This window comes from Anabrus simplex, chromosome 2 (genome assembly GCF_040414725.1).
Source record: "Anabrus simplex isolate iqAnaSimp1 chromosome 2, ASM4041472v1, whole genome shotgun sequence".
Taxonomy (NCBI): Eukaryota; Metazoa; Arthropoda; class Insecta; order Orthoptera; family Tettigoniidae; genus Anabrus; species Anabrus simplex.
Window position 1 is genome coordinate 127,620,874 of NC_090266.1, and position 12,514 is coordinate 127,633,387.

Below are 12,514 nucleotides of genomic sequence, written 5' to 3' on the forward strand. Positions count from 1 at the left end.
TGAAGAATGCGCTATGTCCGCCCTAACATCACGTGGTTTTACTACTTAGCTTTCATGGCCGGTTTCACCAAGCTTCGTTTATGAATTTGATGACTGTTTAACTTTGACGATTCGTTTATCGTTCATTTTTTCGTTTCTTCAATGTCTGTTTACTTTGACGATCGTCAAACGCACTGTAAATTTTGACGCGCCGATTTTCGACATTCAAACATGACGATTCGTTTAAAATGGTGTCTCTGTGTTGTAAATACTGCAGTGTTCAGTAGTAGTTGGAAATTACAGATGTCTTTTTAAAGTGTTTTAAGCGTTTCAGCATTTTACAGGAAGTGTTAAAGCATTTCACAGAAATGTATTTAGAAGATCATGAATGTGGGAGACAACTTTGATGCTGAATTACTGTATATAGAATTACTGGAAAATGAACGTGCAATTCCTGACCGTAATGATCATTTCTTCTCAATGGATGACTTCAATTTTGTAACTAGGTACAGACTTTCCAAGAGAGTAGTACTGATACTTACAGAGCAAACTGAAAATAGACTGGAATATCCTACTAATAAAAACCGTCCGCTAACACCCATAAAACTACTACTTTTAACTCTACATTTTTATGCTACTGGTTCTTTTCAATTGGTACTAGCAGATGTGAACAGTGTAAATCAACAATTTGTCGCTATATTAGGAAAGTTTCTGAAGCAATTGGTTCCTTGAGACCCCTGTATGTGAATTTTCCTGAAGGCGATGAAGCTCGTTCAGTTATTCGCGATTTTTATATGATAAACAACTTCCCTGGAGTAATAGATGCCATCGACTGTACACATATACTGTCTCCTGGTGGACATAATGCAGAAGTTTTCCGCAACAGAAAGTCCTATTTCTCAATTAATGTAACTTACAGAATATTTGTGATGCTAATTTACTAATAAGGAATATTGTTGCTAGATGGCCTGGATAGGTTCATGACAGTTTTATTTTTGATAATTCTGAAATAAGAATGAAATCTAGGACGGGAAGAATCCAAGACGGACATCTCCTAGGGGATAATGGATATCGCCTTACACATTTTCTTCTTAAGCCATTCTTAAATCTACGAAATCAAGGCGAGGACAACTGCAACAGAGCCCATATTAAGACAAGAAACACTGTTGAACGACAATGTGGAGTATGGAAAAGGAGATTTCCGGCCTAATCACTGGGTTTAGAAACAACAGTAACAACATCTTTGTCTGTCATAGTGGCCACCGCTGTGCTACATAATATTGGTATGCAAACAAAGGAAGATAACCCCCCGGAAGATGAAGTATTCCATCAGTACCTAGAAGAAAAAAGACGACTTAACAGGAATTATTTAGTCTTCGAGGAAATTAATGCAAGCCTACCTGGCTTAGCTGATCAAGATGGTCCTCCAGTTGTTAATCGGAACAGAATCGTTGAAAACCATTTCCATTAAGACACTGCTTTAAAAGTGGAATAAATTTAAAACACACGAGTTCTGTATCACTAATATTATATAAACAACCACACACTTTACTGTTTTCTATAGTACACAATAGGAAATATTCAATGTGACTGTATGTTTGTTACTAATAGGTCATTGGTTAATGTTACTTAAGTTTATAGGTTAATAAATTCGTAGAAGTGTGAAATATTAATTAAAAGTGGTTACAGATATGTTTTCACTATATTTCAAAAGGAACCTTGGGACAGCATTCAAGTTAGTCTATTGTTTCTTCAAATAAAAGGAAAGTTTTGCCTCTAGCACTGCACTTCTCAGTTTTTCATTTTCTTGCTTAATTTTTTCAGTTTCTTTTTTTAATTTGTATTAAGGCTAGTTCTTTGTTATGCCTTAATTGCAGCATGTCTAATTCTTGCTTGTCCGGCTTCATGGCTAAATGGTTAGCGTGCTGGCCTTTGGTCACAGGGGTCTCGGGTTCGATCCCCGGCAGGGTCGGGAATGTTAACCATCATTGGTTAATTTCGCTGGCACGGGGGCTGCGTGTATGTGTTGTCTTCATCATCATTTCATCCTCATCACGACGCCCAGGTCGCCTACGGGTGTCAATCAAAAGACCTGCACCTGGCGAGCCGAACATGTCCTCGGACACTCCCGGCACTCAAAGCCATACGCCATTATTATTATTATTATTATTATTATTATTATTATTATTATTATTATTAATTCTTGCTTGGCCAGTATCCAGTATTCGGGATATAGTGGGTTCGGACCCCACTGTCGGCAGCCCTGAAGATGGCTTTTCGTGGTTTCCCATTTTCACACAAGGCAAATGCTGGGGCTGTACCTTAATTAAGGCCACGGCCGCTTCCTTCCCATTCCTAGCTCTTTTCTGTCCCATCGTCGCCGTAAGACCTATCTGTGTCGGTGCGACGTAAAGCCAATAGAAAAAAAAATCGCTTGCAAAGATCCCTTCTTGCTTCTGACAATTCAATAACTTTTTCACGAGCTTTCAATGCTTCTGATTTCTTTGTCTTCTTAAAAGAAGGCCGCTTTCTTGATGCCCACGATATCTTGCTACCGCTAGTTGCTGGTGGAAGGTCCTGTATTGCATTCGGGACCGTTTCTTCACTGGTAAGGATAAGGATCTCTGTACCGTACTTGGTTTTTCTTCAAACGTCACCAGTACATTGCATGGTTCAATAGTGTCGCTACTGGATGCGGTTAGGCCTATGTATGCAGAATCGCTATCCAAGTTCTTGGGAAGAGGCTCTACTTGGTCCCTGATTATTTCTAGCAATTGTGACGATGTTTGGTCTAATGAAGGGGTTACAAAAACTCCACCTCCAGTTTTAAACATATTCACCTTATCCTGGCATATTTTTTGCTTAGCCCTTGTTTTGAAGTTGTCATAAAACATTTTCAATTGTTTCACTGACCTTTTACCAACAAATTCATGAGAATTAAAACAATTTGCAAGTTCTATCCATGCTTTCTCTTTATCACACAACGTTATACCTTCGGTTTTCTTGTTTTCGATTGTCTCTTTCCTTTCGGCAACAAGACTCACGAACAAACTCTTCACGTCTTCAGAGAATTTGGATCCTTTCTTCTTTGACTAATTATTATTATTATTATTATTATTATTATTATTATTATTATTATTATTATTATTATTATTATTATTATTATTATTATCATCTTCCATTTTTGAGACCACTCTTATAACATAAAATTACAAACCAAGTCTGTTTTCAACCACAGCTCAGTACTTCAATTATTAATCGAGAAATGGCAATCAGAACGTACGATAAAACTCGATATATGGCGATATAACGTTGTTTCGAAATGCGAGATCGTGTCAAAATAAACGGAGCGTCTATTCCAGTTCACTAGTGATGATGAAATGTATAAGGTTTTGACGAAGCGTCAAAGAGAAACGGGTCGTCATTTTTGACAGGCGTCAAGCATACTGTATTAGGACGAAGCTTGGTGAAGCTTGACATGCTAGAGAACGAGAAGTAGCCATGTACCTCAGCAGCTCCGAACTGTTCCTGGGAAAGGCACCCGCACAACCGTGCCCGGCAAAGGTAGACTTTAAAAAGGAGAAAAGGAGAGTTGATGTTCATGCTCAACAAGTCTATAGAAGAACGAGCTACTGCTCATACGGGATTTTTAATAACAGATTAAAGTATGATATTGTCGTGGTGGTAAGAACACTCCTTTTTCGTGAACATTGGATCCGGTATGGGGTCATGTAACAAGTAATTCGCCTTGTGTTTGCTGCCTAATAATAATAATAATAATAATAGCATTATGTTATTGGTTTTAACCTCCCACTAACTACTTTTATGGTTTTCGGAGACACCGAGGCGCAGGAATTTAGTTCCACGGGAATTCTTCTACGTGCCAGTAAATCTACCGACACGAGGCCGACGTATTTTTTTTGCTATTTGCTTCACGTCGCACGAACACAGATAGGTCTTATGGCAACGATGGGACAGGAAAGGCCTAGGAATGGGAAGGAAGCGTCCGTGGCCTTAATTGAGGTACAGCCCCAGCATTTGCCTGGTGTGAAAATGGGAAACCATGGAAAACCTTCTTCAGGGCTGCCGACAGTGGGGTTCGAACCCACTATCTCCCGGATGCAAGCTTACAGCTGCGCGCTCCTAACCGCACGGCCAACTCTCCCGGTGCTGACGTATTTAAGCACCTCCAAATACCACCGTACTCAGCCAGGATTGAACCTGCCAAGTTGGACTCTGAAGGCCAGCACTTCAACTGCCTGAGCCACTCAGTCCAGCGTCTGCTGTCTTGATTTGTTAGTATTTTTAGAGATTTAATATGGTAGCATGAAAAAAATCCTATATCGCATAGTTAAGATTCCTTGCGTACATTTTGTCACGTTTCTGCAAATGTTTCCGGGGCCGACAGTTCATACAAGTCAGGCACAGATATCTACAGCATTGCAATTATTTACATTTGCCTCTATTTCTTATCATTTATATTTATTTTTCTCTTCATTTTTTTTAATTTTTACAGTTTGCTTTACGTCGCACCGACACAGATAGGTCTTAGACGACGATGGGATAGGAAGGGCCTAGGAGTGGGAAGGAAGCGGCCGTGTCCTTAATTAATGCAACCCCAGCTGCATTCACTTCATTTATATCTATGAAGTAAATATTTTTCATACTGGACTCGATTTATTACTTTTCCATATTTCTCTCGCTCTTTGGTTGACTACTGTGGAAATGACCGCCAAAGCGCACTCTTCTCACTCCCCCGTCCATACTTTCCCGTAAAGCCAGTCAACAAAACTTGCGCGTGGCAGGTTCAATCCTGGCTCAGTGCGGTGGTATTTGAAGGTGCTCAAATACGCCAGCCTGGTGTCGATAGCTTTATCGGTGGGACATTATTCTGCCATTTCGGCTTCTCCAAAAACAGTAAATATGATTAGTGTGACGCAAAACCAAGAAGAAGAAGAAGAAGAATACAACTGTGCGTACGGTATGTGGCTTACCAAGGAATTAACGTATTGTAACGGGACGTTACACAAGGCTATAAATTGGGCTAGGAAAGTGATTCTTAGTCACTGACAAGTAGAATAACGGATGTCTCAAAATCAACGACATCACGATAACAAATGAAACAGAATAAATTTCTGTATATCGTCGCTGCCGGGACAAAGCCTCCTATGTGAAATATTTTAGCTTAAAACTTTGGCCGGTAAGGTTCTGTCAGCTAAGGTGCAATATTGAGTGCATATCGTCAAGGCATCCCCGCTCTTCATAATGTATGTGCTGCGGGTCAGTATATCTCCAGAAATATTATCACATAGGAGGTTTTGTCCCGGCAACGACGATATGCTAAATTATTTCAGCCTGTATTATTATCACGTTATTATCATAATTGTCTTCATTATAATGGTAATAATGATTGGCAGCAGCAGCCTGACGTTTCCTAATACTACATATGTCAGGTATCATATCCAAGAACGCTACCTTTCACTATAATCTTAGTTGACGCCACAAAAGTGAGTGAAACCAATACGCCCAGGAAAATTTTACTAATGTTGTCAGAATCAAACTCAAGACTACTTTAACTGTAAGCGAAAGCTGATACGCTCTTCTAGATCCACGATCAAACATACAAATAGACTTCTTCTTGTAGTCTACGATTCAACAGCTAAATCATCCCTCGCACATACAAATACATTTTCCAGCATGCAAAACTCGCCTTTTGTGTATACTCTAAATCAGTCCATTACAGCAGCTAACCCACTTATGATCTTTTCGTATGGAAAACAGTGTCTGGCAAAACACACGCTATATCTCGTAGTATCCTATCGCATACCAGGTACGAATTTCGTGCAGCACGTTGTAATTCCTACAATTAGTCCCTCAGGAGCAATCACTCAACGCAAAAAAAAAAAAAAAAAGAAATCTTTGGAACTGGCCAACAAGTGAGAGAAGCATAAGGAAATCAAGTTAGAGAAGGAGGGGGTGGCCTTCTTCGAGAAGTAGTGTAGAGGATGTCATCAGGCCTTCCGGAAAGGGAACGATGGGTGGCTTGTGAATATTGTCTCTTCAATTCAATTTTTTCGATGACAATATGATTGAAGGAAAATGATGTCATGGTTGCCATAACAGCCGCCTGTTGAAAGTCATTATCACTCGTGGAGACCAGGTTGTCCCTTCCCATGTGCAATCCAAGCGGGTTTAGGTATAGAGTGAGAGAGAAAGACAAGGAAACAAACAGCTCTTTCCTTCTGCCCGACAAAACCAGATATCGGTCTAGCAGTTATTTGAGAGCCATTGTCATCATGTGCAGAAAGAACAGGGATGAGCTTGCAAATTGAGAGTTGAAACATATGCTGGAGTAGATTATTAGTAAATTTTTTTTTTGCTAGTTGTTTTACGTCGCACCGACACAGATAGGTCTTACGGCCACGATGGGACAGGAAAGGGCTAGGAGTGGGAAGGAAGCGGCCGTGGCCTTAATTAAGGTACAGCCCCAGCATTTGCCTGGTGTGAAAATTGGAAACTACGGAAAAACCATTTTCTATTAGTAATTTGGTTTTAGAGTTCAGGGGAAGGTGAAGAGGCCCTTCACTTCCTTCACTTCCTTCACTTGACGAGCCGCCCCTGTTCTTAATTCACATTTGAGTCCTAATGCGGTTGGAATTTTCATTCATAACAAGGTTAATAATCTGTCTAATTGAAATGTTAGTGAATATTAATTTGGAACGTTAAGTTCTTTTGCAGCTACATAGTGGACAAGCATTCGCCCGGACAGTCTGCATGCCCGCCGCGTAGCATAGGTGATGTGGTTGCCGAGATTTACTCTTATATCGTGCCTTTGCCTTCCGTTTTGGTTTTCAAGAAACCAGATTTCTTTTTTCATCAAGCGATTTCTGATTTTTGACGTAGCGTTATCACGTTAAGCACTGTTGAGTGACGGACATGAATTAAAAATGCTTTCGATGCAATACCTAGCTCGAAATGCCTGTTGGATAAACTGATCAACATTACTATCCACTCTTTCAAGAAAGTCAGGAGATCTTACTAGGATTTGAAGATGGCATAGTGTGGAGGGGAATAAGACGAGTGGTCTTGGTTAAGAGCGCATCACATTAAACCCGTTGCTACAGAAGCAAGCGAGTTTATAGTTTCACATGACTGTTGTTATCGTGAGCATAGCCTCATGTCCTGCAGTTTTATGTGGAACCGGAACCACATGGACATGACTTTTCATTTCGAAAATCGCACGCACCTGAACCGTAGTTTGAATTACGACCGCCTTGGCCAGTAATGCTGTCACGTCCCTCGTAGCTATAGAAGCTTGTTATCTGGCGTTACCGTGATAGAACGTGGTCTTTCCGTAATTTGATCTTCATTATCCCTCCAGTACTCACGCGGGGTAATAAATTACCCCAACGTTTGGAAAATGGCCGCCGATTTTTTTCTGTCACGTACTGTACACTGGGCTGTTGTGTGGCGCCTCCTGAACCTTCGTGCGTCAGTACGTTTCCGGCGGTGACATAAAGTTGACTGGGGTAACATATTGCCCCATGCGAGCACTGGTGGAAGTAAATTGGCAGACTCATGTTTTGTTAATTTTCATTCTTGCGGGTGTTTTTCTTTTTTGTGAGAACGACTAGTTACGTTAGTGTAGACGGTAAATATGAGTCGACCGGGCGAGTTGGCCGTGCGCGTAGAGGCGCGCGGCCGTGAGCTTGCATCCGGGAGATAGTAGGTTCGAATCCCACTATCGGCAGCCCTGAAAATTGTTTTCCGTGGTTTCCCATTTTCACACCAGGCAAATGCTGGGGCTGTACCTTAATTAAGGCCACGGCCGCTTCCTTCCAACTCCTAAGCCTTTCCTGTCCCATCGTCGCCATAAGACCTATCTGTGTCGGTGCGACGTAAAGCCCCTAGCAAAAAAAAAATGAGTCATGATATAGCCGGGAACATTAGCAGGCACTAGGAACGAATTCGTCAACTCCTTTCTGAATTAAGTGGCGAAGAATTAGTGGATTCAGAAGATGACGCTGAAGAGGACAACATAGAAAAATCAGAGCATGATTGGCTCTCAGAACAGCATGATAGTGACTTACCTGAAGAGGACTGTCCCAATACATCAGGGAGTGAAAATGACGACGCTTCAAACAGGCCCTGCCAAAACTACATACAGTATATGGACGTGATGGTATGACTAAATGGAGCACCGTAGTGCCTCCGAAAATCATTCGTACTCGTGCTCACAGCAAAGTTTCATCGTACTTCCCTGGCTCTAGGCTGAGAACACGTGGCTTTACGGATCCAATGACATTGTTTAATTTTTTTATTGATGAAAGCTCAATTGCAATGGAACTGCTGAAACCTAGGATAGCTGTTAGAGCGGCACAAACAAGCTTGCCTCGCAGTATCAGAGTGAAAGCCTTTCAAATGAGTTCAAATGGTAAGGAAGAAATATCCCAGACCTCTCTGACTCCACCCTTGAAGAGAAGAATACCAAGATCATCCGGACGATGTAATTCATGTCCTAGAAGTCCGGACAGGAAAAGCGGAAACTCTTGTGTGATGTGTGAAAAGTACGTGTGCCAAGACCACTTCAGTACCGTGTGTGAAGAATGCCTCAACAAGTTAACCGAAAGTGCCTAAAAGAGATTAAACGTCAGTGTTCAAATATTAATGAAGTGTAATTGATTTTCGTATTTCTAGTTTTTAAACTACATGAACTCGAGTGTTATTATGAACTAAATTGTCTGCTTTGAAGTTATGGAAGATATCTATATTCTGCATGGTGTATATATTAATGACAATATTTGGAGTTATATTAATTGTGTTGTATTTATTTATAGGGCCCTTAGTCAGGTGAGTCATGAAAAGAGCATAATTTCATTTTTAAGTTACAGTAAATATACATGAAAGAATGGGGTAATATTTTACCCCGCACGAGCACTGGCGTGACAAAACTCCGCGCGAGTACTGGAGGGATGTAGCCATTGATCTATCAGTGTCTTTTAGAGAGAAATTCACAGACTAAACCACTTTCGACGTGTCCGAATAGTTACCTTACTTTCCTCAAAAGTTGCAAAACTATCCTTCTTGCTTGCAAATCGATTTTACATTTACAATACCAAACTCTAAAGTACTTCAAATTTTACTCTGTACTTATAATTTCCTTGTTCAATAAACACTGAAACTATCGGAATGCACTCGTACATACATTACTGTCAGACAGGAAGATATGGAATATTTCGAAAACCTCTCCGTTTTACCTGTGTGGCGGGCATGCACAATAGTCAGACAACGAATCCGAACGAATATAGTTACATCCTAGTACATATAATATTTATCTCCAAGAAAGTGTTATCTGAAATCAACAATCTTCTTCTTCTTTTGATACGGCTTTTTCCCACACCTGTGGGGTCGCGGATGCGAACTGCGTCGCACATGCGGATTTGGCCCTGGTTTACGGCCGGATGCCCTTCTTGACGCCAATCCTATAGGGAGGGATGTAATCACTATTGCGTGTTTCTGTGGTGGTTGGTAGTGTAGTGTGTTGTCTGAATATGATGAGGAGAGTGTTGGGACGGACGCATACACCGAGTCCCCGAGCCAGAAGAATTAATCAGAAGCGATTAAAATCTCCGACTCGGTCGGGAATCGAATCCGGGACCCTCTGAACCGAAGGCCAGTACGCTGACCATTCAGCCAACGAGTCAGACTTTGAAATCAACAATGCTGTTACTAAAATAGTGTTCTGAATGGTACCGCGTTTCATACTGCCTTGTTCCCTATTTTTAGCCTTAGGAAGAGGTTGTTATCATTGTCAAAAGTTCTTCAACATCAAATTGAGTCGAACCGCGGTCGCCTCGATGAGGAGCCAATGACTATGCCACGCGGTTATTACATCTGTCCTCTCCCTCTCACCCCAGCCGATCAAATATCTTCCTATCTGGGCCTGTGTTGTTAAGAGTCTCAGATATCCAGATATCCATAGTCTTGATTAACACGTCGGCATTAGAAAAATGCTTGTGACCTGCAACATTTTAACGTACCCAGGGGTAGTAACCCACTAGGACGATGCCTCCATTCCTGTATAAACATCCGACTAACTCAGGGTTGGGCAGAGAAGTGGGTTGGTTGTCGATGGGCCAGGCTAAAAATCGAAGTTTCTCACTTAATTGTAAGTAAATGACAGGAAAATGGAGGTATAACTCGAATGAGAAACAATAATATGGGGTAGGATGAGTTTATTCACAAAATAACCCCGAATCATACTAATATAAGACGAGAAAATCAAATAATAAAGATGACATTGACATAATCTCAAAAATTGAAGAAAAAACTGGACATTATAAATGTTAATTAATCAACGAATTAAATGTGAAATGAAATTTCAAGCACAACATTGAATACTTGTGAACTTTAAAAAATATTCTTCATCTGATTGTCCAGTGTTCATTTTATATACTAGTATACGTACGCGTATACTAATACGTATTCGATTCGCATGGAGTAACACGATTTAAAGTATCACATTGATACGGCTATTTAATTTTATCGAGTCGTCGCAAGATTAAACATTAAAAGGAAAATTAAGATAAAAGAAAATTACGATAAAAGGAAAATTAAGGCGCAATGGAACACGATATGAATTATGAAAAATACTAGTGGCATATCCCTATACTATGTTTACAATAAACACAAAATAAGCAAAGTATCTTACATATCGACGTCGGATAAAGAAAGGAAAGACTTGCATACTACACTGACTCGACGTGAAACGCGGTTCACCAAAAGATCTAGTGAGAACTAGATTGACCATCAATATTACTCAGCACTCGGGCTGTTCCCCATTAAACAACAAGACAACATATCCAAACAACATGAAATATCACAATACACCATCCTGTAAGAGAAAACATATTATTACCCTTTATTAAACATGTGGAAAGCAATGGGCAACATTGCCTTCTTCTGCTGCATTTGCGCACCCAAAAGCGCGTCCATCCGCCACATATTTCCTGCTGTGCTGTGGGCTGAAAGGAAATGTTAGAACTCAATACTGTACTGAGGCTTGGTTTCTGTTCGCCAAGATTGTATCACGGAAATACCATCTCATTCACGCTGTCTATGTAAACACGGCTAATAATTAAACCTGTAATGCGATATCATCTTTCCTCGACTGCACGGAAACTCGCATACAATCGTGCTTCCTACTAGCATGCTTCGACAATTTATTACGCACATCAGACTCATTGGTCTGGCATCAATTTCCGTCAATTCTGATATTTAATATTCTCTCAGAAGGCAATAGCAGGGACATATTCACTGCACATCATTCTTTTCACTTCATCAGGCATGCAATCGGCCTGCATAATCAACTTCATAAATTAGCGTGCATTAAAACCTCTTATACACTGACTGACAGAGCAAATGCAACACCAAGAAGGAGTGGTCAGAACTTTATGCCAATTGCAGGGTAGACTGACGTCACTGAGGTATGCTCATGATGTGAAATGCGCCGCTGTGCTGCGCACGTAGCGAACGATAAATGGGACACGGCGTTGGCGAATGGCCCACTTCGTACAGTGATTTCTCAACCGACAGTCATTGTAGAACGTGTTGTCGTGTGCCACAGGACACGTGTATAGCTAAGAATGCCAGGCCGCCGTCAACGGAGGCATTTCCAGCAGACAGACGACTTTACGAGGGGTATGGTGATCGAGCTGAGAAGGGCAGGTTGGTCGCTTCGTCAAATCGCAGCCGATACCCATAGGGATGTGTCCACGGTGCAGCGCCTGTGGCGAAGATGGTTGGCGCAGGGACATGTGGCACGTGCGAGGGGTCCAGGCGCAGCCCGAGTGACGTCAGCACGCGAGGATTGGCGCATCCGCCGCCAAGCGGTGGCAGCCCCGCACGCCACGTCAACCGCCATTCTTCAGCATGTGCAAGACACCCTGGCTGTTCCAATATCGACCAGAACAATTTCCCTTCGATTGGTTGAAGGAGGCCTGCACTCCCGGCGTCCGCTCAGAAGACTACCATTGACTCCACAGCATAGACGTGCACGCCTGGCATGGTGCCGGGCTAGAGCGACTTGGATGAGGGAATGGCGGAACGTCGTGTTCTCCGATGAGTCACGCTTCTGTTCTATCAGTGATAGTCACCGCAGACGAGTGTGGCGTCGGCGTGGAGAAAGGTCAAATCCGGCAGTAACTGTGGAGCCCCCTACCACTAGACAACGCGGCATCATGGTTTGGGGCGCTATTGCGTATGATTCCACGTCACCTCTAGTGCGTATTCAAGGCACGTTAAATGCCCACCGCTACGTGCAGCATGTGCTGCGGCCGGTGGCACTCCCGTACCTTCAGGGGCTGCCCAATGCTCTGTTTCAGCAGGATAATGCCCGCCCACACACTGCTCGCATCTCCCAACAGGCTCTACGAGGTGTACAGATGCTTCCGTGGCCAGCGTACTCTCCGGATCTCTCACCAATCGAACACGTGTGGGATCTCATTGGACGCCGTTTGCAAACTCTTCCCCAGCC

The 12,514-nt window shown here is 42.1% G+C and overlaps 1 protein-coding gene across 3 annotated transcripts in view; it reads left to right on the forward strand.

Moving 5' to 3' along the window:
* LOC136863922 (colorectal mutant cancer protein) overlaps positions 1-12,514 on the forward strand; it is an 809,530-nt gene that overhangs the window by 696,789 nt on the left and 100,227 nt on the right. The gene's annotated exons all lie outside the window — the stretch shown is intronic.